Below are 24639 nucleotides of genomic sequence, written 5' to 3'. Positions count from 1 at the left end.
TGTTCACTGAAGCACTATTTACAATAGCTAGGACATGGAAGCAACCTAGATGTCCATTAGCTGAAGGATGGATAAGAAAGTTGTGGTACATATACACAATGAAGTATTACTCAGCTATGAAAAGGAACACATTTGAATCAGTTCTAATGAGGCTGATGAACGTGAAGCCTATTAAAAGAGGGAAGTAAGTCAGAAAGAGAAAGACAAATACTGTATATTAACTCATACATATCGAATTTAGAAAGACAGTACCAACAATTCTACATGCAGGGCAGCAAAGGAGACACAGATGCAAAGAAGAGACTTCTAGACTTAGGGGGAGGTGAGGGTGGGATGATTTGAGAGAACATGTATGTTACTATATGTAAAATAGATAACCAGTGCAAATTTGATACATGAAGCAGGGCACCCAAAGCCAGTGCTCTGGGACAACCCAGCGGGATAGGGTGGAGAGGGAGGTGGGAGGGGGGTTCAGGATGAGCAGCAGGGAACACATGTATGCCTGTGACTGATTCATGTTGATGTATGGCAAAAACCATCACAATACTGTAAAGTAATTATTATTCAATTAAAATAAATTAATTAAGTTTTAAATATGAAATTTTAAGTGAAAACTAAGTTGTTTGTAAAACTAAGTTGTAACAAATGAAACAAGTGCTTTGACTAAAAAAACAAATAAAATCCTAAAGGATGATGCTATTAAAGTGTTGCACTCAACATGTCAGCAAATTTGGAAAACTCTGCAGTGACCATAGGACTGGAAAAGGTCAGTTTTCATTCCAATTCCAAAGGAGGGAAATGCCAAACTACCACACAGTTGGGTTCATTTCACATGTAAGGTTATGCTCAAAATCCTTCAAGCTAGGCTTCAGTAGTACGTGAACCGAGAACTTTCAGATGTATAATGTGGGTTTAGAAAAGGCAGAGAAATCAGAGATCAAATTGCCAGCATTCATTGCATTATAGAGAAAGCAAGAGAATTCTGTTTCATTGACTATACTAAAGCATTTGACTGTGTGGATCACAACAAACTGTGGAATATTCTTAAAGAAACGGGAATGCCAGACCACCTTACCTGCCTCCTGAGAAATCTGCATGCAGGTCAAGAAGCAACAGTTAGAATCAGACATGGAACAATGGGCTGGCTGCAAATTGGGAAAGGGGTACACCAAGGCTGCATACTGTCACCTTGCTTACCTAACATACGCAGAGTAGAGCATGCAAAATGCCAGGTTGGGTGATGCACAAGCTGGAATCAAGATTGCCGGAAGAAATATCAACAACCTCAGATATGCAGATGATGCCACTCTAATGGAAAATGAAGAGAAACAAAAGAGCCTCCTGATGAGGGTAAAGAATAGAGTGAAAAAGCTGTCTTGAAATCAACATCAAAAAATTAAGATCATGGTATAAACCGCAACACTTCATGGCAAATAGATGTGGAAAAAGCGGAAGCAGTGACAGATTTTATTTTCTTGGGTTCTAAAATCACTGCGGAGGGTGAATACAGCCATTAAATTAAAAGATGCTTGCTCCTTGGAAGAAAAGCCATGACAAACCTAGACAGTATATTAAAAAGCACAGACATCACTTTGCAGACAAAGGTCCATATAGACAAAACTATGGTTTTCCAGAGTCAAGTATGGATGTGAGAGTGGACCATAAAGAAGGCTTAGCACCAAAGAACTGGTGCTTTCAAACTGTGGTGCTGGAGATGACTCTTGAGAGTCCCTTGGCCTACAAGGAGATCAAACCAGTGAATCCTAAAGGAAGTAAACTCTGAATATTCACTGGAAGGACTGATACTGAAACTGAAGCTCCATAAATGTAGCCTCCTGATGGGAAGAGCTCACTCATTGGAAAAGACCTGAAGCTGAGAAAAGTTGAAGGCAAAAGGAGAAAGAGGTGGCAGAGGATGGGGCTGTTAGATAGCACCAATTCAGTGGACGTGAGTTTTAGCAAACTCTGAGAGATAGTGAAGAACAGGGAAGCCTGGTATGCTGTAGTCTATGGACTTCCAAAGAGTTGGACACAACTTAGCAAATGAACAACAACAACAGTATATGCAATGGAATATTACTCAGCCACAAACAAGAATGAAATGATGCCATGCAGCAACATGGATGGATCTAGAGATTATCATACTAAGTGAAGTATCAAAGAGAAATATCAAATATTATCATTCATATGTGGAATTTAAAAAATGATACAAATGAACTCATTTACAAAACAGAAAGAGACTCACAGACATAGAAAACAAACTTACGGTTAGCAAAGTGGAAAAAGGGGAGGGATAAATTAGAAATGTGAGATTAACAGGGATATAATACTATATGTAAAATTAATAAACAATAAGAATCTACTGTATAGCATAGGGAACTATATTCAATATCTTATAAAAAACTATAATCAAAAAGAATCTGAAAAAGGATATATATATGTATATAGTCACTGAATCACTGTACTATATACCAGAAAAACTAAATCAACTATACTTCAATTAAAACAAACAACTCTATAGAGTGGGTACTGATATTTACATCTCACAAATGAGAAAACAAAGACCCAGAGAAGGTATGGGCTTGGCCTCAGAGGGTTGTGCTAGTCTTTACATCCTAGAGAAGAATTCTAGTTCTATCATCCTTTGTGCTACCTCTTTCTTGTCTGAGGCCCTGTAGAATGATCTGCATGTACCTAAATTCTGCCCAACATTTGCAGATGGCCACAGGTGAGGTGAAAGTGAGACCTCCAAGAGGAGAGTGAAAATTTAGGGGAAGGATTACTGGGACTCAGGTGCATCCCACTTTTCCCACTCCCTTTCTTTCTCTGTTCTTTCCATTAGTCCTCATTTAATGAGTATTTTCATGTCACATCCAATCAAATTTTATTTTCTCCACAGTTCTTTGTTCTTCCTTTTTAGGATTTTATTTGAGGTGTGCTTCCCTACAAATGAAAAAATGTTCTCAAATACACCATCCATTGAAAAACTGCCCACTGCAATTATGAAACAATTCCATGGTGCCATCATTTGATCCTGTCTAATCCCATATTCAAAAGCCATTTAGAAATGGGTTTTCTCATTCATACCTTAAACAGTTAATCTAGTTGCATTGTTTGGTTATTCTTGTTTGATTGGTTCACTCTGTTTTATTATACTGAACTTATGTAAAAGCTTCTGTTTTATAATTGTGTGGGACTTGGGGGCAATTCATTCAAAGGTCTGTACACTATAAATAAATTACTCTCCTTTTGCTGCTAACATGAACTGGTTCTATTGAAACCAGGGGGAAAAACGCAAAAGAAAGCTGAAGACACAGCTTTTGTTAAAGTGAAGGGGAAAAGTACACCTATTCTGTTTAGAGAAGGCCTTTAAAAACCCACAGTGATTATACAAAAGGGAGCAAAAGCAGTTTAGGAAGAGATGAAATAAATGATAAACAATTGTACCTCCAACATAGAGAATGCGTCATTTCCTCATTTAAAAGAAGGTGTTGGAAGTCAAGAAAACTGGTGTCAGTCTTAAGAAAAAGAACAGAGGTCCGGCTTTTTTTTCTTCCGTATTTTGCAGCATATGTAGACGCCATCCTGTTCATTGGCTATACTTTTAAAAATAACCCCATGAATCAGGTTTTAAAACTCTGGAAACTAACGAAAAAGAGAAATAGTTCAGGTCTGTGTAATTTGCACATCAAGCAACTGTGCTTGAAATTTTATTCCAGAAAATATTTACAGATTGCTTTCTTCTGATATCTGAGACTAAGGACAGATTTCACTGTTGTTTTCACTTGGAAGTTGTTTCTGCTTGTAAACATCTGTGTGGAAGAAGAACGGGGTCAGTACTTTTCATAAGCCATGTGATTTGATGGGTGTCCATAATTACGCTGGCATTATGTATATGTTGTGGCAAAGGATGGAGATGATATTTCTGATGAAATTGTATCCAAACACCTCACTGTACCAAATTTATGAGAATTGACAAACAAGTTTGGTGCAATTGGAGAATCGGTATACTTCCATGGAGGGGGGGGGCACAAGCCGCTACCAAGAGAGGAGAAATGAATAAACTGTGATCCGTGGTTTTTAGCAATGAGACTCCTTTTAGTTGACTCATCCAATGTGAAAATAAAATTAAATATCTTCTCTTCTGCAGTCAAGAAGATAATTAATGAGCCACTCATTTCTAAATGAAGACCTAAGGGAATACAGCAACTGGTCTTGAATTTAAAAAGAGAAAAGTGCTTACATGTTTCAAAGAATACCAAGTAAAAAAATCACCCCATTAACATTTGAATTTGAGTTCTTATTCGTTTTTAAATGAGCTGTAACCCATGCCGTGTGTCTCCTTGAGTGCTACTCATCAACTGTAATTACCATCTTTGGTAGAGTAAGGAGAAACAGGAACACTTTTCCTTTTAGTTTTCCTGCCATCTGCTTTCTTTCAGATGAAGTCAAATGGACAGTGCATTTAGAGCCCCTCAAATACAGGGCAAGGGCTCAAGGTGAATCTGTAGATCGTTGTTCACTGTTAGATTTCAGACAACGAAAAGCACCTTTAATAAGGAAGGTTTTTAGAAAGAATGTCAGTCAAAAAGAGGCAAACATCCATCTTTGGATTTCTTACCTAACATTTTCAGGCAGTGGCTCAGATGATCTTTACTGATGATAACAGTTAACATTTACTGAGTGCCACTACATGCAAGTACTTTACGTGCATTGTCTTCTTAAATTCTTATCCCAAATTTTGTGTTAGAGATAAGAATATAGGGACAATTATTACTCTCATCTTACAGATGGGTAAACTGAGGTTGAAAGAGTGAAAGTTCCATGCCAAAGATCTTACAGCTGATACAGGTAGAATTCAAATCCATGTCTGTCTAACAGTTCAAGAGTCCTTGTCCAAACACTGCTTCTATCCAACTGCATGTGCCAAAATCATTAGGACTGGAGGGATGTGACACAGCCATCAGCTGGGCTCAGGGACGTCCCCCTGAGTACCGTATGGCTGAATGAGGGTCAGTTCTCAAATCTTTGTGCTTCGGAAGGGGTCTGACCAGAACCAAAGAGGTCAATTTTATCTTTGAGAAAGAGGGAAATTTTCTTTGCAGTTCTGAAAGATCTACAGATGCATACCTCTCTTACTGAAGCCAAGCAGAGCCCTGCGGGGCTCCTGGGCATGGAGGATTTTTTTGTCCCCATTTCATGTAGGCAAGACTCCAGCCTCCATGACCTTCTCTGAGTTCCAAAGGTCAAAGTGAAATGAAGTGACGTGAAGTTGCTCAGTCATGTCTGATTCTTTGCGACCCTGTGGACTGTAGCCTACCAGGCTCCTCCGTCCATGGGATTTTCCAAGCAAGAGTTCTGGAGTGGGTTGACATTTCCTTCTCCAGCGGATCTTCCCGACCCAGGGATCGAAGCCAGGTCTCCAGCATTGTAGGCTGACATTTTACCATCTGAGTCACTAGGGAAGTCCTCCAAAGGTCAGAACAGTTGCTAATCAAGAACGGAGCAACCAGGAAACCATCTGAGATAAGATTAAAGAAACCAGAGAGGCTCATCAAGATTAGCTGACTGACCACCTAAGACCCTGCACACACCCTCACCTTGTCAGAAATGCCACTCTTTTGAAATTTTGCAAAAGAAAGAAGAATGCAAGACTGTTACAGCTTTGATCCTTATCACACCCACCTGCCTGACTGTATCAGTTCAGTTCAGTCACTCAGTCGTGTCCAACTCTTTGTGACCCCATGAATCACAGCACGCCAGGCCTCCCTGTCCATCGCCAGCTCCCGGAGTTTATTCAAACTCATGCCCACTGAGTCGGTGATGCCATCCAGCCATCTCATCCTCTGTCGTCCCCTTCTCCTCCTGCCCCCAATCCCTCCTAGCATCAGGGTTTTTTCCAATAAGTCAACTCTTCGCATGAGGTGGCCAAAGTACTGGAGTTTCAGCCTCAGCATCAGTCCTTCCAATGAACACCCAGAACTGATCTCTTTTAGGATGGACTGGTTGGATCTCCTTGCAGTCCAAGGGACTCTCAAGAGTCTTCTCCAACACCACAGTTCAAAAGCATCAAATTTTCAGCACTCAGCTTTCTTCACAGTCCAACTCTCACATCCATACATGACCACTGGAAAAACCATAGCCTTGACCAGACGGACCTTTGTTGGCAAAGTAATGTCTCTGTTTTTTAATATGCTATCTAGGTTGGTCATAAATTTCCTTCCAAGGAGCAAGCTTCTTTTAATTTCATGGCTGCAGTCACCATCTGCAGTGATTTTGGAGCCCAAAAAAATAAAGTCTGACACTGTTTCCACTGTCTCCCCATCTCTTTACCATGAGGTGATGGAACCAGATGCCATGATCTTAGTTTTCTGAATGTCAAGCTTTAAGCCAACTTTTTCACTCTCCTCTTTAACTTTCATCAAGAAGCTTTTTAGTTCCTCTTCACTTTCTGCCATAGGGTGGTGTCATCTGCATATCTGAGGTTATTGATATTTCTCCCGGCAATCTTGATTCCAGCTTGTGCTTCATCCAGCCCAGCATTTCTCATGATGTACTCTGCATATAAGTTAAATAAGCAGGGTGACAATATACAGCCTTGATGTACTCTTTTTCCTATTTGGAACCAGTCTGTTGTTCCATGTCCAGTTCTAACTGTTGCTTCCTGACCTGCATACAGGTTTCCCAAGAGGCAGGTCCGGTGGCCTGGTATTCCCATCCTTTTTAGAATTTTCCATAGTTTATTGTGATCCACACAATCAAAGGCTTTGGCGTAGTCAATAAAGCAGAAATAGATGTTTTTCTGGAACTCTCTTGCTTTCTCGATGATCCAGAGGATACTGGCAATTTGATCTCTGGTTCCTCTGCCTTTTCTATATAGTTTCTCTTATTCTGATGGTATGGATCACAACAAATTGTGGAAAATTCTTAAAGAGATGGGAAAACCAGACCACTATACCTGCTTCCTGAGAAACCTGTACACTGATCAAGAAGGAACAACTAGAACAGGACATGGAACAATTGACTGGTTCAAAATTGGGAAAGGAATATGTGAAGGCTGTATATTGTCACCCTGCTTACTTAACTTGTATGCAGAGTACACCATGCAAAATGCTGCGTTGGATGAAGCACAAGCTGGAATCAAGTTTGCCAGGAGAAATATCAATTACCTCAGATATGCAAGTGGCACCACCCTTATGGCAGAAAGTGAAGAGGAATTAAAGAGCCTCTTGATGAAAGTGGAAGAGGAGAGTGAAAAAGCTGGCTTAAAATTCAACATTCAAAAAACGAAGATCATGGAATCCAGTCCCATCACTTCATGACAAATGGGGAAGCAATGGAAACAGTGATGGACTTTTTTTCTTGGCTCTAAAATCACTGTGGACATTAACTGCTGCCATGAAGTTAAAAGATGCTTACTCCTTGGAAGAAAAGCAATGAAAAACCTAGACAGAGTACTAAAAAGCAGAGATATTGCTTTGCCTACTGAAGGTCTTAATAGTCAAAACTATGGTTTTTCCTGTAGTCGTGTATGGATATGAGAGCTGGACAATAAAAAAGGCTCAGCACTGAAGAACTGATGCCTTTGAACTATGGTGCTTGAGAAGACTCTTGAGAGTCCCTTGGACTGCAAGGAGATCAAGCCAGTCATTCTAAAGGAAATCAACTCTGAATATTCATTGGACGGACTGATGCTGAAGTTGGAGCTCCAAAACTCTGGCCACCTGATTCAAAGAGCCAACTCACTGGAAAAGACTCTGATGCTGGAAAAGATTGAAGGCAGGAGGAGAAGGGGATGACAGAGGATGAAATGGTTGGATGGCATCACCAACTCATTGAACATGAGTTTGAGCAAACTTGGGGAGATAGTGAAGGACAGAGAAGCCTGGAGTGCTGCAGTCCATGGGATTGCAAAGAGTCAGACAGGACTTAGTAACTGAACACAACAACAACTTCAATTCATATGCTGAAGCCCTAATTCTGTTACAGAAAAAAAAGAGTCACAATATTTATTTAAGGTGGTGAAGCCAATTTCATGCAGTGAGGGGTTTACAGTGAGAGAAAAAGATCAGCCCAGCAACAAACACAACAAGGATGTGTGGAGATTTACAGACAAAGACTTTGGTTGGGGGGTGGGGGGAGTGGGTGATGAAGAGGGTTATTAGCAGATGGAAAACTACTAAAAGTCCATAGGGATTTTTGCTAGGCCCACTCAGTAGGATCTTTGCCAAAGACAGGACCAGCAATAAGATAGCCAGGGTTGGGTGGAGGAAATGGATCATCTATCAACGGTGACAGATTCTTGCTAAACTGATGCCACAGGATTCTTGCTAAAATTATACTAAGTAGGCCAAGGACATAAACCCAAGGTCAGGGTTTTGAGAACTTAGTGCAGCCTGACCAGAGTTTGGTTAAGGAGTCTTTGTCAATGCCCAATACCTCAGAATATGAGATGAAAATGAGGCCCTGAGGGTGGACCCCAATCCAATCTGACTGATGTTCTTATAGGGAGAGGAAATGTGGACATGCAAAGAGACACTAGGGACACATGTGCACAAGGAAAAGATCATGGGAGGACAAGGCAAGAGCAGGTGGCCATCTACAAGTCAAAGAGAGAGGCTTCAGAATAAAATCAACCCTGCATTTGTAACTGAGCAAGACAGAAGGGGCAACAGAGGATGAGATGGTTGGATGGCATCATCGACTCAATGGACAAGAATTTGAGCCAACTCTGGGAGACAAAGAAAGACAGAGAAGTCTGGCGTGCTACAGTCCATGGGGTCCAAAGAGTAGGACACGACTGAGCGACTGAACAATGGCAAAGACCCTAAGGGGCTGTCAACTACAAACTGGCACTTGCCAAGAGCACTGCCAGAGACTGAACAACAAGGGCATTTGCCATGTGCCTCTGTGGAGACTGAACCCTGTGCTGCTGCAGCTGTTGACCTTCAACATCCTCTGAGGGAATTCAGGGTGCAGTGAGACACTCTGTGCTTCAGGGATTCTGGTGGAACAGGTCTTTAGACAGATATTTTCAGGAGCTGATTCATGATCCCAAACCTCGCATCTCTTCATATCTAGAAAATCACTAAATCCCTTCCTGGTGACATCAGCCCCTTGTGACTAGCAGAAAACCTCTTGTAAAGTAAATGCTCAGTTGCGCTGAACACTTACCCCGCTTCAATGAAATTTTATATATTGATCTTCCCCAACTGCCTCTTTGGAGCTGTCTGAGGAGCTGCCTCCTGGGCTACAGTCCTCATTTTGTCCCAAAGAAAATTTGTCAACCCTCAAGATGTGCATCTATTTTAGTCAGCAGAGTCTTCCCAGGACAGGCCTTCCCCCGTAAGTTCTGCTTTAGCTTCTCTCTGAAGTACCTAGATAACAGTATTTGAGGCAAATTTCCTGAATTGTTTGCAGATGTGAACAACTGCATAAACCCAAGGTCAGGGTTTTGTGAACAAAATGGAAAAACTTGTGAACAAATGGAAAAACTACTTGATAACCGTGAACACACAGCCCCAGGCCTTCTGGAGCCTAGGGACTGATAAAATTAACCCGTGTGACTCCACCCTGCTGCTTCACAATCAGCCAATCAGAGAATCATGCACAAGCTGATCACAGACCCTGCAACCCTTCTCCTCACCTGCTCTTTAAAAATGCTTTCCAGAAACCCTTTGGGGAACTCATCTCCTTGCATGGCCTTGGAGTAAACCTTTCTCTGCTTCAAACTCCAACATTTCATTTTGTTTGGCCTCACTGTGCGTCAGACACGTGAACTTGTGTTAACACTCTCACTTTGATCCTGAACTTCCTGCATCCTGAACTGTGAAAAATAAATTTCTGTTCTTGAAGCCACCTAGTCTGTGATACTTTGTTATACAGTAAAAACAAGCAGGACCCTCTGGTACAAAAGCCTCTCTGTGTCTCTCATTTCTTGTTTGCAGAAAAAGGCTTAAGGGTCCTATCCCTGCTTTGAGTTCCAAAGGGCAGATTAAGCAGCTACTGTGGCATCCTATACCAAGGTCACAGGACAAAAATCTCTGGAGTTGACCAAGCCCCATAGCAACTGTTGCCACAAGCTTCCAGATCTAAATCAGTCAGTTTCCTGACCTCATATTAGGTAAAAATACCCTGCTATTACTCACCCTATAGCATCTGCACCAATCACCTAATAATGGCATCATTTCAGTAGGAACTTGCTCTGTCTTGAGGCTCTAAAAATTGGCTACTAGCCTAAGAAAGTGTTCGGCTCTTCCTTCAGCAGCTCAATGTTCTAATAGCAGCTCCCACTCTAATAAACTTCATTCTTCTCTCACTCTGCCTCATGTCTGGAAATTCTTTTCAAACCTTCGCAGGGACCAAGACAGTTACTAGTCAGGGAAGGGGCTTCCTTGGTGGCTCAGTGGTAAAGAATTCACTTTCCAATATGGAACATGTGGGTTAGATCCCTGGGTCAGGAAGATCCCCTGGAGAAAGCCATGGTAACTCACTCCAGTGTTCTTGCCTGGGAAATTCCATTGACAGAGAAGCCTGGCAGGCTTCAGTCCATGGGGTTGCAAAACAGTCTGACATGACTTAATGACTAAACAGCAACAACAATTAAGGGAGAAAGGGAATGCAGGAAAGAAGGAAAAGCAGCAAAGAAGCAATAATGTAGTGATAAGGTAGAGCCCTAATTCCTCAGTTCAGTTCAGTTTAATCGCTCAGTCATGTCTGACGCTTTGCGACGCCATGAACGGCAGCACACCAGGCCTCCCTGTACATCACCAACTCCCGGGGTCCACCCAAACCCATGTCCATTGAGTTGGTGTTGCCATCCAACCATCTCATCCTCTGTCATCCCCTTCTCCTCCTGCCCTCAGTCTTTCCCAGCATCAGGGTCTTTTCCAATGAGTCAGCTCTTCGCACCAGGTGGCCGAAGTATTGGAGTTTCAGCTTCAGCGTCAGTCCTACCAATGAACACCTAGGACTGATCTCCTTTAGGATGGACAGCATGGATCTCCTTGCAGTCCAAGGGACTCTGAAGAGTCTTCTCCAACACCACAGTTCAAAAGCATCAATTCTTCAGTGCTTAACTTTCTTTATAGTCCAACTCTCACATCCATACATGACCACTGGAAAAACCATAGCCTTGACTAGACGAACCTTTGTTGACAAAGTGATGTCTCTGCTTTGTAATATGCTGTCTAGGTTGGCCATAACTTTCCTTCCAAGGAGTAAGCGTCTTTTGATTTCATGGCTGCAATCACCATCTGCAGTGATTTTGGAGCCCAGAAAAATTAAGTCAGTCACTGTTTCCACTGTTTCCCCATCTATTTGCCATGAAGTGATGGGACCTGATGCCATAATCTTAGTTTTCTGAATGTTGAGCTTTAAGCCAACTTTTTCACTCTCCTAATTCCTCAAGGGATATACATAACAATATTATAACAAACCCAGACAGTGTATTAAAAAGCAGAGATATTATTTTGCCAACGAAGGTCCATATAGTCAAAGTTATGGTTTTTCCAGTAGTCATGTATGTGTGTGAGAGTTGGACCATAAAGAAGGCTGAGTGCCGAAGAATTGATGCTTTTAAACTGTAGTGTTGGAGAAGACTCTTGAGAGTCCCTTGAACTGCAAGGAGATCAAACCAATCAATCCTAAAGGAAATCAATCCTGAATATTCATTTGAAGGACTGATGCAGAAGCTGAAGCTCCAATACTTTGGCCACCTGATGCGAAGAGCTGACTCATTGGAAAAGACTCTGATGCTGGGAAAGATTGAAGGCCTGAAGAGAAGGGGACAAAAGAGGACAAGATGATTGAATGGCATCACCAACTCAATGGACATGAGTTTGAGCAAGCTCTGGGAGATGGTGAAGGACAGGGAAGCCTGACGTGCTGCAGTCCTTGGGGTTGCAAAGAGTCAGACATGACTGAGCAACTGAAAAACAACAAATGAAGAATATCTTTGATTTGTTCCATAGGAACTAAGGTCCCCACCTAGGTGGAGGATGGTGACTTCAGGCTGAGAACAATGATGCAGACCCCAGACTGGCTGGAAGCAGTCTGATGATTGAGATCCTGAAATATCACCCTGTTACTTCCCCACCAACCAATTAGAAGGGAGCCATGCATCCTACAGCCCTTAACCAAATAATGCCTTTAAAAACTCTTCCCTGAAAGTTGTTGGGGAGTTCTGATACTTTGGGCATGATATGCCCATTCTCCTTGCTCAGCCCTTGCAATAAGCCTTCCTCTGCTCTGAACTCTGATGCTTCACTTTGTCTGGTCTTACTATGTACTGAGCACACAAACTCGGGTTCTATAACAGCAGTCCAAGCAAAGAAACACACTCTCTGAATATCAATTTTAATGAACATCTTTAAGTAGGAGAGAGAAATAACTGCTTAAGAAGAAAAAGAAAAAAATTGGAATATATTCTGCTTTTAGATTTAATAATCTAGGCCTTATAAGATCTTTAAAAACAAGAGGAATGAACTCTATTAGACCAAAGTTTCTTAAGAACAGTGTCCCCAGCTGAGCTCCCTGGTCCTGCTGGTTTTGAGGGGTAAGTCCTCTGTCTTATGAGATCTTTCCCTATTGCTGGGCCACACGAACAATAGGAAAAGACAAATCTGTATCATAAGCACACTGAACTACTTTACAAAAATAACTTATGATGAAAAGAGCAAAACACTCCCTCTTATTACCAAATGATTGCTTCAGGAGCATTTCCTTCATAAACTGTCATCAAATATCCAACCACAAAACAAATCCATTAAATTGCATCAATTTCTAATCAAATTCAGAGAAACACAGGAAGTCAAGTGCTCTGGGTCATAATCTCAGATTCATCATTAATTGTAGAAGTAAACAGTAACTAGTAACAAGGTGAGTCACATTTCTTCTCTATGTCAATTCCAAATCTAGACAATAAGACTAATAATGTATTTCCTAAACTAATATTTAGTAAGTTATTAAAGTGATGAAAATAGTTGTGAAATATTTGAATGGGCAATGGGCTAGACAAGGATAAGGCAATATTACATGTAGCATTTTTCTTATAGGTTTAGCTAATTTCTACCAAAAAAAAACTTTGAAAATAAATTAAATCCATCTAGACATATCCTCAAAAGAATCTTATAAAATATATATTAGAGGTTTTTTTTTTAACCTATTACATGAAGTAAATTGTATGACCTCTTACTGAAATAACATATTACTCTACAAATTAATGACCAAAAAATAACACAAACCCAGAAGTTTTTCATAAATCACTTGTGCTGCTTGTCCACAATTTTCTCAAAGGTGGAAATTCCTTTCCAAATTTCAGAGCAGCTACACTGAAAATTTTTTTATGTTAAAGACTACCAAAAAAAAAAAAGACTACCAACCCAAACTTTGTCACTCTTACTCATGACAACACCCTTTCCACCACATTGGGTTTATCTTTCCACAACCTCTAACAGCATCTAAGCCTCCTTTTTCTTTTTAAGAAACTCAGCTTCCCGTGGAATTCAATTATCATGTGCATGCAAATTGTACCCAAAGTTATATGCCAAATTTTGGCATTGTTGAAGCTTTAAAACTCAGTATGTGTGTGTTTCACCTCTCCCCTGCACACATACTCAGCTTTCATTCCCTGAGTCAAGAATATGGAGTCAAGAAGTTCATTCAGGAGATGGTTCCAGGAAGTGGGGAAAACAGTAGGTGAGATGGAGAAGGGAAGGGAGCTGATAAAAGCTATGCAAAAGCAGGCGACTGGAACTCATCCCAATGGGGACCTCTGGGGAGCAGTCTAGAGCACACCCCCAAAGCTGGATATTTATCCACAGTCTCACCTCATATATTGGTTAATCAATGCCATCAGCATGAGCCTTTTTTCAGCTCCTCTATCTCCTCCACTCTTCTCATCCATTCTCTTATCAAAGCCGATGGGTTCTTACCTGTTTATACTGACTCAGCTTCACATTTCCTCTTATCCTCCCACATCCAAACTCATAAGCCCCTTGGGCAGAGTTCTGTGAATCCTCTGAGCTGAGAGCCCTGTCTCCAGTCCCAACCTGGTGCCATTTTGGCTACGTGCTACCGCTCAAACACCAGCGACAGAATGTTATTTTTCTCTCTTGCTCGAGTGGTACAACACTGCATATTATATTAAAACCAAAAGATTTGACCCAATCTTTCCTTTTTGCCCAACTTTAACCCCAGATAATCAAATCTACTTGATTCCTTTTGTGGGATCTGCACCACCTGGCTGGGCCCTGGCCCTTTCCAGTCATATTATGCCATTCGTCATGTATTTTCTACAAGTCAGCCATATTTGCCCTCTGTGAGTTCTTGAATTTGTCAAGTTCCTTCCAACTCAGGGGTTTTGCACACGCTATTCCCCCCACCTTTGTCTGCAATATTTCTCTCTCTTCTTCACTTACGCCTCCCTGAGTTGGAGTGGTGTTTAATTAAGCCTTTCTAACTGATTCTCCCTCACCCAGCCTCCATTCCCTGTGCTCTGACAGGTCAAAGGCCTTGTTACATACTTTTATAGCCTGTTTTTCTCCTTCCCACCACTTCTTATGATTGCAGTTAAATTATTGATTAATTGCATTAACTGATTAATTGCATTTTAAATGTCTGCTTCTCCCAGCAGGCTGTAAGTTTTGTGAGTGCCTGCACTGCTCACCCATGTATCCTTAACATCGAGCATGATGCTTAGCATACCACCAGTGCTCAATACATATGAAAGAATATTATACAAATTATACTTTCTAGCTCTGAAGGTTTTGATTTCTTGTCCCCTGATGGCTTCCATCCTCTTCAATTAGATAAAATATTTTGTAAACAACTGTGCTCAACAAATATTGCAGATGGATCTCCCGACAAACAATATGAGAGGGCTCTGTGTAAACATAAAGGTAAAAGGTAAAATGCTACAAAATGATTATCATTGTTCATCCATCATCAAAAACAACACATTGTGCATCATTTGCAAATTAGATCTAATGAAACAGTAATATTTTCAGGGACTTGATAACAATGCTGGCAGTAGGAGACTATAGAAAACAAGATGATTCTGTGAACTTGTTAAAGCTTGTGTTTTCTCCCAAATTTAAGAAGAAATGCAAGCAGCGCTAATAGAACTTAGATGGTATGGTGGTGACTTAATGCTCCGGAAATTTAGGGGACAGGTGTGAGAGCCTACTGTGTCTCAGAATAAATAATTTCAGTGAAGTCATAAAGCATAAAAATGGGGTGAGAATTTGATTTTACTTTATCTTATTTGCTAGAACTTAACATTGAACAAGTGGCTGAACTTGTGCTGTTGGCTGAACTATAGGAGTTTAAAAATTCCCTTTTCTCTTTCATGGGTCTCAAAGAGACGTGTATCCATTTGTTCCATCACAAGTGTTCAGCTGTAGATTTGAGGGATAATAAAAGCTCTGGCCTTGCTATCTAATTATTCAGTTGACAGGTAGAAAGATTTAGCTATACAAATGGGCTTATAACTCAGAAATGGGACTATATGTTTATTTTAAAAGATAGCCATGTAATTTCAAAACAAACTAGTGTCAATCTAAAATTTTATTATGACAGTGGCAATTTGGCAATTATGTAAAAAACTGTAAAAAATTGGCTGTCATAAATTCTCTTTTTACTTGGTAGTCTTGATTATGCCTTCTGAGACAATACGTTCTTAAAATGTCTACACTAAACACAGAGAATGAATCATTGCAAAAAGGGTGACAATGAGACATTTATAAATATAATATTTTTGTACTGAATTATGTTTCTAAGAAGAGCTTAATGTATATTTTATAGTAGACCTACTTTAAAAATAAGTATACATCACTAAAGGGAAAGCCAAAATAAAAGCAAGCACTGTATTATCAATTTCTGGTAAAACTTTAAAATGCTGTCATTAATTATAGATGGAGCACTTTTCCTGAAATATATTCCTATTTGTTTGACACCTGGCAGGGCTGGGACCAATTTATTCACTTGCTCTGTTACACGACATTCAGTCCCTGGGGCCATTATTTTCAAGGAAAACCAAGCAACATAACTAGAAGCCTACATGAATGATTCATAGTAGAACACTCTAGAACATGTCACTCAATGGTATATGTTGATTGTCTAATCCAACTTGACAGTTGAAGCTGCTGTGGCATCATGAGGAAGTGATCCATTTACCAGATCCTCTGGATAAGCTAAGCCCTTTCAGCAGCTGCAGAGTCCAATAGGGTTCCCTTGTCTGCAGGAAGTATTTGCAATGTTATCTTGACAAAGCACTTCCTGAAAATAGGTACACACACACACACACACACACACACACACACATAGAATATAATGGCTACTTATCTTTGGCACCTCCAGTTTAGTAGTGAACTTATATTTTTAATAACACTCTTATTATTTTAGAGGTAGCACCTTAACATTTATTAAAAAAATTACAAAACACAGTCAAGCAAACAAAACTTCACTTTCCTATCACCCAGACTCACCATGTCTTACATCTTAGTGCATATGTTTCTGGGTCTTCATATGTTTGCATGTTTATTGTATCTGTATATCGCTGTTGTTGCTCAGTCACTAAGCCACATTCAGCTCTTTGTGACCCCATGAACTGCAGCAAAGCAGACTCTTCCATCTTCTACTACCTCCCAGAGATTGCTCAAATTCATGTCCACTGAGACAGTGATGCTATCTAACCATCTTATCCTTTGCCATCCCCTTCTTCTTTTGCCTTCAATCTTTCCCAGCATCAGAGTCCTTTCCAATGAGTCGGCTCTTTGAACCAGGTGGCAGAGTATTGGAACTTCAACTTCAGCATCAGTCCTTCCAATGAATATTTAGGGTTGATTACCTTTAGGATTGATTGGTTTGATCTCCTCACCATCCAAGGGACTCTCAAGAGTCTTCTCCAGCACTGCAATTCAAAAGCATCAATTCTTTGGTGCTTAGCCTTCTTTATGGTCTAACTCTCACATCTGTACATGACCACTAGAAAGACCATAGTTTTGACTAGATGCACCTTTGTCAGCAAAGTGATGCCTCTGCTTTTAGACACACTGCCTAGGTTTGTCATAGCTTTTCTCCCAAGGAGCAAGCACCTTTTAATTTCATGGCTGGAGTCACCATCTACAGTAATTTTGGAGCCCAAGAAAATAAAATCTGTCACTGCTTCCACTCTTTCTCCTTCTATTTGCCATGAAGTGATGAGACTGGATTCCATGATCTTAGTTTTTTGAATGCTGAGTTTCAAGCCAACTTTTTCACTCTCCTCTTTCACCCTCATCAAGAGGCTCTTTAGTTCCTCTTCACTTTCTGTATTAGAGTGGCATCATCCGCATATATGTGATCCTTGATATTTCTCCTGGCAATCTTGATTCATCCAACCCAGCATTTCATATGATATACTCTGCAGAGAAGTTAAATAAGCAGAGTTACAATATACAGCCTTGATGTACTCCTTTCCCAATTTTGCTCCAGCCAATTGTTCTGGTTCTAATTTTTGCTTCTTCATCTGCATACAGATTTCTCAGGAGACAGGGAAAGTGGTCTGGTATTACCATTTCCTTAAGAATTCTCCAGTTTGTTGTGATTCAGACAGTCAAAGTCTTTAGCATAGTCAATGAAGCAGAAGGAGATGTTTTTCTAGAATTTCCTTGCTTTCTCCATGACCCAATGAATGTTGACAATTTCATCTCTTGTTTCTCTGACTTTTCTAAATCCAGCTTGTACATCTGGAATTTTTCAGTTCATGTACTGCTGAAGTCTAACTTAAAGGATTCTGAGCATTACCTTGCTAGCATGTGACATGAGCACAATTGTACAGTAGTTTGAACATTCTATGGCATTGCCTTTCTTTGGGATTGGAATGAAAACTGACTTTTCCCACTCCTGTGGCCACTGCTGAGCTTTCTAAATTTGTTGACATATGGAGTGCAGTACTTTAATAGCATCATCCTTTAGGATTTTAAATAGCTCAGCCAGAATTCCATCACCTTCAGTAGCTTTGTTTACAGTAATGGTTTCTAAGGCCCACATGACTTCGCACTCCAGGATGTCTGGCTCTAGGTGAGTGACCACACCACCAAGGTTATTCGGGTCCTTAAGACCTTTTTTGTATTGCTCCTCTGTGTATTCTTGCCACCTCTTCTTAATTTCCTGTTTCTATTAGTTCCTTACTGTTTCTGTCCTTTATTATGCCCATCCTTGCATGAAATTTCCCTTGATATTTTCAGTTTCTTTGAAGCGATCTCTAGTCTTTCCCATCTTATTGTTTTCCTCTATTTCTTTGCATTGTTCATTTAAGAAGGCCTTCTTAACTCTCCTTTCTGTTCTCTGGAACTCTGCATTCAGCTGAGTATATATTTTCCTTTCTCCCTTGCCTTTCTCTTCTCTTCTTTCATCAGCTATTTGTAAGACCTCCTTAGACATTCTGTCTTTTGGCATTTCTTTTTCTTTGGGATGGCTTTAGTCACTGTCTTCTGTACAATGTTACAAATCTCCACCCATAGTTCTTTAGGTACTCTCTCTAACAGATCTAATCCCTTGAATCTATCTGTCACCTTCACTGTATAAACATAAGGGATTTGATTTAGGTCATACCTGAATGGCCTAGTGGTTTCCCCGACTTAATTCAATTTAAGCTTGAATTTTGCCATAAGGAGCTAATGATCTGAGGCTCCAGGTCTTGTTTTTGCTGGCCATATAGAGTTTCTCCATCTTCAGCTGCAAAAAACATAATCTGATTTTGTTATTGACCATCTGGTGATGTCCATGTGTATCTATATATACATATATTTATGCATATTTTTCTTTTCCAATTTGAGATTATACTCTACATACTATTGTAACACTTAGCCTTCTTGGGTCAATGATCTTAACCTTTCTGCTTCAGTATGTTTACTTTGTCACTGAAGAGCTTATAAGTATTTTAGTCCTATCCAGGAATCCTGTGAATAAAGCTCTCTGGCTGTTATAGCAGCTCTTATTTCTCTGCAGCCTGTCACGATCCCCTTTTTATGACATTGGCTTATTGAAGACATGGGATCAGTTTTCCTGTGCAAAATCTCACCTACTAGATTTGTCTATTTGTTCCTTATTGTACCATGAAGCTGGTTCCTATACCCCTCTTATCTTGTACAGACTGAAAGGTAGATCTAAAGTACTGGTGTATTCATATTTTTGACTAGAAATCACCAGAGGTGATCCTGTGTCTAGAACTGCACTGTCCAGTGTGGGAGCTGCCAGCCATATGTAGTCATTTATGTTTCAGCATAAGTTAACTAAAACTGAAAAGAAAGTTCCTCACTTGCACCATTCCCATTTCAAGTGCTCTAAAGCCTCATGTGGCTGTAGCTGTCATTTGGACAAGGCATATATGGAACACTTCCTTCATCACAGAAAGTTCGACCAGACTTGCTACCTAGAGATTGAGTTTATATCTTCATTGCTTAAGTCTAGGCTTGGGTCAATCAGATACTAGTGTAAATGTGATGCAACAGAAGCTTGGAGAATGTTTGTGCTTCAGCAGTTGCCCCTCTTTGGCTGCTGAACCCCTGAGACTGCCATGTAAAGAAGCCAGGACCAGCCTATGGGAGGATGAGATACCCCATGGAGAGTGCCCCCAGTTACTCCTGCTGAGGCCACCTTGAGAGACCACAGAGAAGGAGACCTCAGTTATTCAGCCATCTCTGTCAACTTCCTGACTGATGAGTAACGCCATCTGAGGCCCAGCAGCCCAGGTGAGGGAGCCATCAGCTGAAAACAGAGGCGAGTAAAGCTGGTCTAGACAGAAGAACCAACCAACTGACTCACACAGTGATGAAGAATAATAAATGATTATTCTTTTTACCGACAGATTCTTTTGAATGGGTTATTACTCAGCAATAGATAACTAACACATGATCAGAAAGGAATTACTATAGTGTTACTTTGGCCCTATGCAATGTGTTGTTCTCCATTAAGCACTCACCTAATATGTAAATCTTGCCTAAATCCATAATTTCACATATTTTATAAAATTATATTTTTTAACTTCCATCATTCATGTAATGTACTAACTTTACATGTAATATACTAACATTCCTTCTACATGAACTAACTGGTATTTTTTGTCAAGTATAGTTCCTCTTCATCAAGGGGGCTAGTTGGTTATCTTATCATACAATACCTCCTGGAAAGGTAGGATAAATCTTTAGTTTTTTTTCCTTTATTTACCAATTAAAAAGTCAGAAGTTTTTTAATGGCCATCTCATACTACACTTTTCTGGCTTTGTCTTGAGTGACTTAATGAAGTCATGAATTTTATACATTAAATACATTTTATCAATATCTGTAACCATTATTCTTTTTGATGCCCAAATTTTCCCAACTTTGGCTACTGGAAGCCCCTTCTGACCACCTTCTATGTCATTTTGATACAAGTCTATTAATCTTAGAAAACTTCCTTTCCTTCTGGTCAGAAGAAGTTACCTCAATTCATCTTGTATCTTCCCTGCCCCAGACCTAGAACCAGCCATTTATCTTAGGAGTGTTGGGGGTTGTATTGTAGTACATAATTGAATGACTCAATTGTGCCTGAGATGAGGAAATGTGACTTGAGCATGTCAGTTCTTCTTCCTTTCTTGGGCTCCTACCTAACACTCTTTGTTCTCAAATCTTCTCATAGCAGTTCTCACTCAAGATGCAACCCTCCTCTGTGTTTGGCCATTTCATGGGTTTGCAGCTTATAAAGTTTCAGAATCTCCCTTCCTTCCTGTTGTGTCAGTGTTGATTTCATACAAGTTCTGCTACCTCTCTGGGTTTGGGGTTTTCTCTGTCTCCTAATATTGCTAAAGATGTTGTAAATGAGTTTTGATTTTTGCTATTCCTGATGCTCTCATTGCTTTTCAGAAACTGAAGTAGAAAGATTACAAGTTGGGTTGCCCTCAATCCCTATGATCCTGCTGCTGTTCAGTTGCTAAGTTGTATCTGACTTTTTGAGACCCGCATGGACTGTAGCCTGCCAGGTTCCAGGGTCCACGGGGTTCTCCAGGCAAGAATACTGGAGTGGGTTACCATTTCCTTCTCCATCAATCTTGGTACTGTCGGGAGCTGCCAGGACATGCCCAGGCCATGACAAGGTCACGGGATGAGAAAGGAACCCCCAAGGCAGCTCTTTCCCTCGAGGTTGTCCCAGGGGCCCGGTATGTCCCTCTCCTCCTTCTGTCTTACTGTTGTTGGGCTTGCTATTAATTTTTGGAAATATAAAATATAGTAATAAGGCCTCCCTGGAAAAGTCTAAGCCTTTTTGGAGATGCTCATGATTGCTCTGGCTCAGGACACGACCATAAACATCAAGTCGAAAAAGAAAAGGCCACAGGTATATTTGGCTGCTTGCTTAAAAGAATATAATGTTCTAGAATAGAAAAGAGTAGAGGCATTTAGATTTAGAAGTAGATACACTGCTTCAGTTTACTTGCTCCTTGGTTGAGAGGGTTTTCATTATTGCTATTTCCTTGCTGCTACTTGTTCACTGTTTCCCTTTCTTTAAACAACATGGAAGATTATGGGTATTTTTGTAGAGTTAGGAAAAGGGGTACATAGGATTTCAATAGAAGATTTATATTAACCAGCTTCACTGCCATTATCTCACTATTAATAGAGAGGTGTTTTGCTGCTTTAGAGGTGTTTTTGCTGTTTAATAGTTAATCATTGTAAACTGAGATTTCGGAGTTTCAGGTAAAGAAAAATATCAGGGTTTTCTCATAGTACTATTCTTAGAAATGTCAAACATGTTACTGTGACCCTTCCCATGTTTTATTACCCAAAGAATTCACACTATATCTGGAATCTATGGAACATTGTTTTTGATAGAGTGAAAAGGTTAGGCCATTGAGGCAAGAAGACTATGTACGGGACATTTAAGAAAAAACTCTGTAATCGGGAACGTTCTAGATGAATGCATAGGGGAAAAACATGGGGAAAAAATACTGACGGAAGCACAAACCAATATCTGATGTAATATGTGGTGACTTAAGGGGGAGGTAACGCTCATTCTATAAAAACTGAGCTATCCTAAAAATAAAAAAAGCTACCTCTTCTACGCAGCCTTCTGTGTGTGTCTGTCTGTCTGTCTTTCTCGCCAACGCCACTTATCCCTTGGGTATTCCTGGTCCGGCCGGGGCTGGACCGCGGCACTATACTCAATCCTCAATACAAACGAGAGTTGGGCAAGTGACCCAAGTAAGGTTAATCAGAAGGTTCATCTTCCCGATCATGGTTTTATGCCAAGAAAGGGCACTGACCTACCTCTATCTAATCAAAAGCCATCTGGGACTTACACTGAAATGACTGGGTGAGAGGAGCAGAATGAATGAAAGCCTGGAACTGCTAGAAGCTCTCTGACCTCTCATGGAGACAATCTCACTAAGACTGATGCCAACATGGAGCAGAGCATTGAGAAGTAAAAAGAGACAGATTTCTAAGGGCCTCATTTGAGCTCCTGGGTCCAGTCTTACCTGCCAGACCAAACCCATGTTTTTTCACTTACATAATTTTTTAAAACCCTTTTAATTCAATCAAATAATGAAGATGAAGTGGTCATACCAGTGAATGGCACACAGGAAGTCCCCAATATATGCTATCATTATTATTTTTGAAAACTAATTTGAGTTAGGTTCCTATTTGTAAGTACAATATTAACAACAGAAAAATAATACCAAAGATTTTTGAGAATTGTGTTAGGCACTTTACACATTACATCATTAAATCCTTACTTCAAGCCATGAAGTAAGTATTTTTACTCCCATTTTAAAGACTTAAAATGGAGCTGAGGCTTCAAGAAGTTTAAGTAAGCTGGTCACAGAGCTGATGAATGGAAGAGCTGGGATTTCAACCTTAGTAGATTGAGTACAGAATCCAAGCTTCAAATGGCTTACAAATTGTTGGCGATTTAAAAATAATTAAAAGATAGGCACTTAATTGAAAGCAGCCAGAAAATCACCTGTAACATTGTGCTTAGTCAAGAAATATGTCTCTGTGTTTAAAATCTACGCTTCGTTAACAGCTCATGAAGTTAGAGGCTCCGCTGATATTCTCACAATAGTGCACCGAAATGACTTCACACCAGATTTTATAACCGAATGCTCAATTTCACTTTGCAGAATTCTTCATGTTAATTTCTTTGAAAACTGCCAGTTAAAACAATTAGCAGAGTAGCTGAACAATCAAACCTATGGGAAAAGGCAGACCAGATTTCCAGGACAATGCCTTGTTGGTTGACGGGGAATTCTGTTCAGTTTTCTTCTCACTCTCCAAGCAATGAAATTTCCCCTCCTAGCCAAATATGAACAGCATGTTTTAAAATATGCACTCTTTACCATTTAATTAAAATTAAAGTGTTATAAATTGAATTCAATTACTACCCATTTTTCTTTTTAAATGTGCTTAATAATAAATAAGCTTAACCAAAGTAATGTTATCGTTATGGATTCATTTTCACTCTATTTCTTCACAGCACCTTTGTCATGATCATCTCATTAACAGGCACTAATGTGCTTTTCTACATCCTCACTAAAGAAAGAAAAAGAAAAAAAAATGAAAATATTCTATCCCATCAACATCTAATTAGAACTTCTCTGGGGAAAGGCATTTTGAAACAAAATATAACTATGCTACTTTGAATATATAATGATAATTCTCTTTAGTTTATAGCCAGCCTGACTCTGGGAAATGAGTCATAGAGACACTAATACATCAGTAAGATTCTAATTTGCTTCTATACATTTTCAGTCAATATGCAATAATACCATGGGTTAGCAACCATTTTTACCCATTTTACAAATAAGGAATCACAGGCTTAGAGAAGTTAAGTAAGCTGAAAAGCACACAACTAGGAAGTGAAAGGATATAGACCTAGATGATGCCAAAATTTACACTTGGAACTCCTACTTTTTCTCTTCTAATAAGAATTCACTGAAAATTTGGGAATTACAGAAATAGTCCACAGAGGATAAGACACATCTGCTCCAAGGGTAGTTTCTTCCAGAGTCTGCAGTCCTGAAATCATCCTGAGGATGAGTTAAGTGGTTGAGAACTCATGTTGAATGCTTCCCAGGAGACCCTCCGTAAGTTAGGGATCAACTGAAGTCCCCCACTGAGGAATCAAGGTCTCCTAGAGGGGGAGAAAAGTCCTCCCTAGCTGGGTATAGTTCCCAGGGTACCTGTGAGTTCCCAAGGATGACCAACAGTGGTAACATTCATTAACTTAAAGGGAAGCCACCACCCCACCTTGGCCTACACAGTGAGACCAGCAACTACAGTGTAGTGTGTTGATGACTATGAGGAGGGAAGAACAGGCAGCTTGGGAAGTGCACAACAGGGGTGGCTGAACATAATTTGGGGGATGACCTGAGCTGAGACCTAAAAGATGAATAAGGGTTCTCAGGGAATAGGGAGGCTCTGTGTCATATGGTTGGAAGGGTGGGATCTAGGATCTGATGACCTGGGTTCAAATGCTAGTTAGGCAAGTTGATTAATCCATATCAGCCTCAGTTTTCACATTTAAAAATGGGAATAGGAATAATAATTCATATCTCATAAGCAACTGTCCTCACAAGTAAAGATTAAGTAGGATGTGTGTGTGTGTTGTTCTTCAACCATCAG

Source organism: Muntiacus reevesi, chromosome 4 (genome assembly GCF_963930625.1).
Source record: "Muntiacus reevesi chromosome 4, mMunRee1.1, whole genome shotgun sequence".
Lineage (NCBI taxonomy): Eukaryota > Metazoa > Chordata > Mammalia > Artiodactyla > Cervidae > Muntiacus > Muntiacus reevesi.
Note: the sequence above shows the minus strand (reverse complement) of the source record.